The 6420-nt window shown below is 36.7% G+C and overlaps 1 protein-coding gene across 7 annotated transcripts in view; it reads right to left on the reverse strand.

Moving 5' to 3' along the window:
• The window catches only part of LOC114045814 (glycerol-3-phosphate dehydrogenase, mitochondrial), a 197641-nt gene that overhangs the window by 189589 nt on the left and 1632 nt on the right, over nt 1-6420 (reverse strand). The window contains exon 1 of one of the 7 annotated variants that reach the window (XM_027865999.1): nt 6281-6302. The exons of the other annotated variants lie outside the window; for them this stretch is intronic. The gene's annotated coding sequence lies outside the window, so the exon portion shown is untranslated. Of the gene's footprint in view, nt 1-6280; nt 6303-6420 lie in introns of those variants that run through there. 7 annotated transcript variants of the gene reach the window in all.

A 6420-nucleotide genomic window follows, 5' to 3' on the forward strand; every position in this document is an offset into this window, starting at 1 on the left:
CTTCATCTTCTGGACTTTATTTTCCTAATTTCTAAAACAAGGGAGTTGAACTAAATGACTTATAAGGTTCTTTCTAGCTGTAAGATTTTTGGATTGTAAGATTAAGTACTTCCAATGGCATTGAAAAGATGACATTTGAGGTAAGAGTCATAAAGGATAAGTAATTTTGTTACATGAAGATGGGGAGAACATTCAAGACAGAGGAAATGGCATGAGCAAAGGTGAAGAGGCAGAAATCATATGGAATGTTCAGGAAATACAATCTAGCTCCATTTGATTGGAGACAAGGAGTAATAGGAGAAAAGACAGTCTTAATAGGTTAGGGTCATCTTACAAACAGCCTGGAATGCCAAGCTAATGAATTCTTTCTTTATCTTAAGAGAAGAGGCAGCTAGTGATGGTTTGCAGAATTCATTGATGTGGATATATTGTAGTAGTGTTTCAATTAGTAAAGATCCAGCCTCTACAAGTGAGTAGAGAAATTATTTGCAATATTAGTTGATGAATGGCAGTCTTTCTGAAATCAGAGAGGAGAAAAAAAAGAGAAGTCTAGAGGTTTAGTCTAAAGATGGGCAAATGTTCCAATTTTCAAAAAATGGAAGAAGATGAATTCTTCAAATTATAGTTTGATGAACATACTATCCAACCTTGGGGAAGAATCGACAACAGATTATTAAATATTTTGTGAGAATTTAAATAAAGAAAATAGGTGATCACTATAAATCTGCATGGATTTCCTGAGGGTAGAATATCAACTAACCTCAGACCTCATTTTCTTTTTTCACAGTTACTAGCCAAGGGTGGGGAATCTGGGGCCTCACCACCACACATGTGGCCCTCTGGGTCCTCAAGTGCTGCTCTTTGACTGAATCCAAATTTCACAGAACAAATTCCCTTACTAAAAGGAATTGTTCTATAAAACTTGGACTCAGTCAAAAGACCACACCCAAGGATCTAGAAGGCCACATGTGGTCTCAAGGCCACAGGTTTCCCACTCCTGTGTAATAGACTGCTAGATTAAGGAACTTCGATAAACCTAAGACAGCTAATTTCTACTAAGCAACAGAAAAAAAGTATCTCATGATATCATCACAGATATAATGAAAAGATATAGGCTGGTTGGAAGAAAAGGTAGCAAGTAACTTTGTAACTGGTTGAACAACCTGAATATATATAGATGTGTAGATATATCATAAGTACACAAATTTTCAGGTGATACAAAGGCAGAGACAGCTGATACAATGGATGATAGCAAGGTTAGAATGTAACAGAAAGGGCTCTGACCTTTCACAAAATCAAACATAAATATAGAATGGGATAGATATGATTAGATTTCAGTAAGAAAAATGAAAAGAGTACTAAAAGGAAACCATATTCAGTATCATTGGATTGGTCAATTTTGATCTCAGTGGTAGGAAGATAAAATAGGTTTTCCTCCTCCTGGTAGGGTTAGGAGAGGAGACCATAGAGACAGGAAGTTACATATACTGTCATAAAGGGTCTCAATCAGTTGTTTCAGTTTAACTATTTCTTTGCTGAAAGGGAGTGTTCAGTCTCATTGGGCATAGTACATTTAGAAATGACTGGATTTTTAATTAATAAAACAAATACATACATACCCCTAAAATACTTGGTTTTGTTTTTGAATCAGTGTTATTTATTAAATTACAGAGAGGAAAAAGAATTCCTATTAGCTTATTTTAATGAATAGAATCAGCTACTAACCTAAATAAAAGCCAACCACAAACTATCATTGTTTAACTCAAAATGAGTGCACTTTTATTTTTTTTGGCAAAGAAGCCTGGTTTTGAAACAGTACAGCACTGGCAACTAAAAAAAACAGTAAGTGAATGCACAGGTCTAGGACTACAAGGAATATTTAAAAGCTAAAATCTAAGTTATACAGCGTAAAAGATGGAACAGAAAAACCTGAGTACATAAGTGACAGGAGACAAAATAAATTCTCTGCATTTCAGAAGCATAATGCAACATGATGACTGAAGTATTGGAACAAAAAACTGCTATTGTTTACAAATTAGAAATCCTTCATTCAAAAAGCACTTATTGAACACCTTCTATGTGTTAGGTTTACTGATAGTCACTTAGGATAAAAAGACAAAAAAATAAAAATCAAGGACCTTGGGGGAGAGGGCCTGGTGCAGAGGAAGGGAGAGGAGGAAGAAGGGAACAATGGAAACACCAAGAAGGAACAATAAGTTACACGGAGTAAATACAAAGTAATTTCATAGGGGATGGCAATAACATCTGGGGGAATCAGAAAAGGCCACTGTTACCAGGTGGGACCTGTGCAAATCTTGGAAGGAAGTTAGAGATTCTATGAGTAAGTGAGAAATGATAGCATCCCAAGGATGGCTGTGCAAAGACACAGGAAGAAGGTGATGGAATGTCATGTCTGGGGAACAACCAGTAGGCAATATACTGGAGAGTAGATGAGAAAGTATGATGGACAGTAAGTCTGGAAAGATTGGTCAAAGCTAGATTTTGAAGGGCTTTAAATGTCAGACAGAGGAGTTTGTATTTCATCCAAAAGAACAGAGGGAGCCCCAGAAGCTTGTGGAGCAGCTTAGTAACATGTAGATGACAGAAGAGAATGTAGGCAAGGAATCCAATTAGAAGAGTATTACAACTTTCCAGGCAAAAGATGGTAAGTGCCTGAACTAGAGAGTTGCTTGTTTTGGCAATGAAAAGGAAACTGATATGAGAGATAACATGACTCAGAATTAACTGCACATTTTTCTTCTTTCCCCACATCAAGAAAATGGTAATATTGCTGTTTGTATAATGTCACTATAATATTTGTGTAATTCATCACTTCCTCTCCATTCCTGCATCATTGGTTATTTAATACTATTGTTCTACTCTAACTCTGTTACTGATACTCTGGCTTCCAAATACCCTCTCCCTTATCTCTCTCACCTACCACTTTAACCTCATCAATTTTTCCTAGCTAATTAAGGAAAATTAAAAAAAAAAACCCTGCTCCTGGCTTTCTTTTACCTGCTGCCAGGTTTAAATCATCTACATTTAGTGTGAAGATCTGTGCCCCTCTCCCCCTTCTAAATTCAGTAACAAATTGTCAGCTTATTCCTGTTTGTTCTTCCTATCTAGAATAACCTCCAAGTTGCCTCGAAGCACCATGGATATGGTGGAGATCTTAGAGATTACAGAATCTTCATAGGATCATGGATTTAGAGCTGCAAAATACATCAGAAATCATCCAGTCCAACCCACTTGTTCTCATGTGTGGGAACTTTGTCCCAGTAAGGGTCTTTTGTGTAAGATCACATCTCAAGGAAGAAAAAGAGAAAGGATTTGAATTTCCATAATTAAAAATCCAATGATCTTTTCATTGTGCCACATAATAAATTTCATGATTTTTTAGATGAGGAAATAGAGGCCCAGAGTGTTAAAGTGACTTGCCCAGGATCACACAGCTAGATAGTGTCAGAGCTCAGAACTAGAACACAGACCTCCTTGATTCCTCTGCTTCTTTCCACTACATCATTCTGTCTCTCTCCATTCATTCAAAACTCTTACTTGGCTGCATATTTTTACTAAAAAGCTCATTCTGACATTATCAGCCTGGTTCTGCTCAACCATTCCTTTATCTCCCAGCTTTCCTCATAAGAGTGAGTCACAGCCCTAATACCTATTAATTTCCCACACATGCACACACTTCTAAAGAAAAGTCAATAAATGCTTACATAACCTGGGAGTGACATCCTCAAGTTATATAGTCTGCCATGCTTCCAAGTTCTGTGGCATAAATTATTAGGCAAGTTTGTCAGCAGTGATGAAGATTATCTATAATGTTTCATCCACAATCCTCACGTTAAAACTGCAGACATACATTTAAAAAGGGGGGAGGGGCAGAAGTGAGCAGCAAAGAGATGAACTGCAGAACTTTCTTTCATTTACCATATAAAAGAAATACTTAAAAGAATATGACCATGGTGGTCATCAACTTCACAGAATGCAAGTACCACCCCATAAAATGCTCTCGATGATATCTGGGAGGCTATCTTTAGGGAAATTAATTCTTTCTCCCCTAAAACTTAACCTAAATACTACAGCCACCACTAAATCTTCTACCTATACTATAGGTTTCATAACACATATGCCCCAATCACATTTCTTAACAGGTAGATATAGAAGAAGTCAGATTTTCCTCTCTAATTGTTTCAGGTGTATGCTTGTGTTGTCTCCCCAGTTACTCTGTAAGCAGCTCAAAAGCTGAGGTTGTCACCCTGACTCATTGCCCACAGCACCTAGGGTAGTGCTCTCAAATACTTATTGGCTAATTTAAAAGTAACATTAATACATCTGATGTCCAGTGTTGATAAACACTAGTATTACCTCCTAAGGCTTTAGGATAACTTTGCAGACAACTAAACTAATCCCATGGGTCTAGATGGAGACAGAAGAATACAGGATTTGAAAAATCCAATAGGTTAATTTGTCAAATTACAAATAAAGATGCAGAGAAATAGAGCCACAGTTTAAGGAATTAAATTCACTGGCTTCTTTTCCTGCCTGCCAAATTAAAACCCTACATAACTCATGAGATACTGAGATAGAACTAATCAAGTCTCTTCTTTGATAGTAGAGATGCAAAGTCTTTACACAGAAAGAAAAATTTAAAAACCACCAATGCTAGTTACATGCCAGCATAAATTGGCTAATTAAATCTATTTTTAATGCAACAAAGTAAAGGGAATAAAGAACAGTTACAAAAAATAAAATAGAATACCAACTGACCCTAGTTACAAACCTTTCATGAGGTAGAGGGAAGAAGCAAAATGTTAACACAACATAGAAAACTCTAGTGATTAATAACACAAGCTAATAACCAGAATGTAAAATGTGATTGTAATCCAAGTTCCAATGGGTGGCTTAATTATAAAACCCTCATTTAGGGGGTTGGGGTAGAGGATGTATTTTAACTTTCAATCTTAATAATATTTGAATAGTAAACATGTAAAAATACTGAAGGTATGTTGTAACTTGACATAGATTACAAGAAATATGAGTGAAAAAAAACTATCAAGTCCAGTGGTTTCACTTTCCACATCAAAGTTCTTCATACTACACATGAAATTAATGTCATTCCAGTTGGGTATTTCCAGACAGTGAATGACTGACAAAAAAAAAAAAAGTCAAGGAAGAGAGATAAACTGACTTGTCGGAAATGCCTGGCACACAAATGATAGAACTATCTGTGAAACTATCAAACTATAAAAAGAAGTTTGTATTTCCTTAAACTAGTCAAGCTATAGAAATGCAAAGTCACCTGCACTAACTGCCCTAAACACAAGAGTTCATGTTGCAGCAGCAGTTTCTCAACTTGTCCCTTCCCTTTACTTGCTTGTAATGATCAACCTTTTTTTCCCCTGAAGACTAAACTATAATTCTTGACCACATAAAACATAACCGCTTATGCCTGTTCGATCTTTTCCGTCCAGTGAAAATGCTGGGTTTTGTGTTAGTCTGTTAACATTCCTCAGGTGTGTAAGCATACAAATGAAGGGAATTTTGATTACTATATCAAACTAATTTTTCTGTGCTCTGAGGCAACTTTAAGTCTTTCTTGTCCTTATCTTTCCATTTTGATTTGAGGGAAATCAGTATTTGGACAGTGTCTCTGTGTAAGGTATGATTGGCTCCTCCCTTCTCTGAAAGTGAATCCTATTGATTCATATTTAAGGAGTTTAGCAACATTGACCTCTTGTATAGAGGTTGTTGTATTTTTTTAACCAGCTTTACTACTTGCAAATCTCTGTGATTCTTGAAGAAGTGCTATATAGACGTGCCCCTTTAATATCACTGTAGTGGAAAGGAAGCAGGTTACAGAACACATCCTCAAGTGTGTAACACTTCATTCACAGAGATTTTCTCCCAACCGAAAGAACTTTATGCAAATCTATTTTTGCTCATTGGCATTACTACTTGTGGAAGGAGAGGGGACGCTCAGGAAGGATTCCATCCTACACAATTTAGACCCTAAAATAGCCTTTGGTCCTCTTTCATCCTAATTTGCTTCAGAAAGCAACACCACCCACTTCTCACTATTAGAGTGGCATCCACTGAGGTCAAAACAGAACTTTAAAGTACACACTAAACTTTCCCCAACTACACAATCTCCTGAGAAAGTTCTGCGACTTCACTAAAAGAGAAAGAAAAAAAAAGTTTATTAACTGAAACCTAAAGAATTGCATTCCCTCTGCTGTTACTCATTCGAAAACTGTAAAATTTTCCTTACCCCAGTTTACTCCTAACTCCCTGGAGAGTAAAACCTGGGAGAGAAAAGATCAGATTCAATCCAACAAACACTCTTGGGAACCCAGCAAAGACACACACACACACACACACACACACACACACACACACACACACACACAC

Source organism: Vombatus ursinus, unplaced genomic scaffold, assembly GCF_900497805.2.
Source record: "Vombatus ursinus unplaced genomic scaffold, bare-nosed wombat genome assembly UNPS02014779.1, whole genome shotgun sequence".
Classification (NCBI taxonomy): Eukaryota; Metazoa; Chordata; class Mammalia; order Diprotodontia; family Vombatidae; genus Vombatus; species Vombatus ursinus.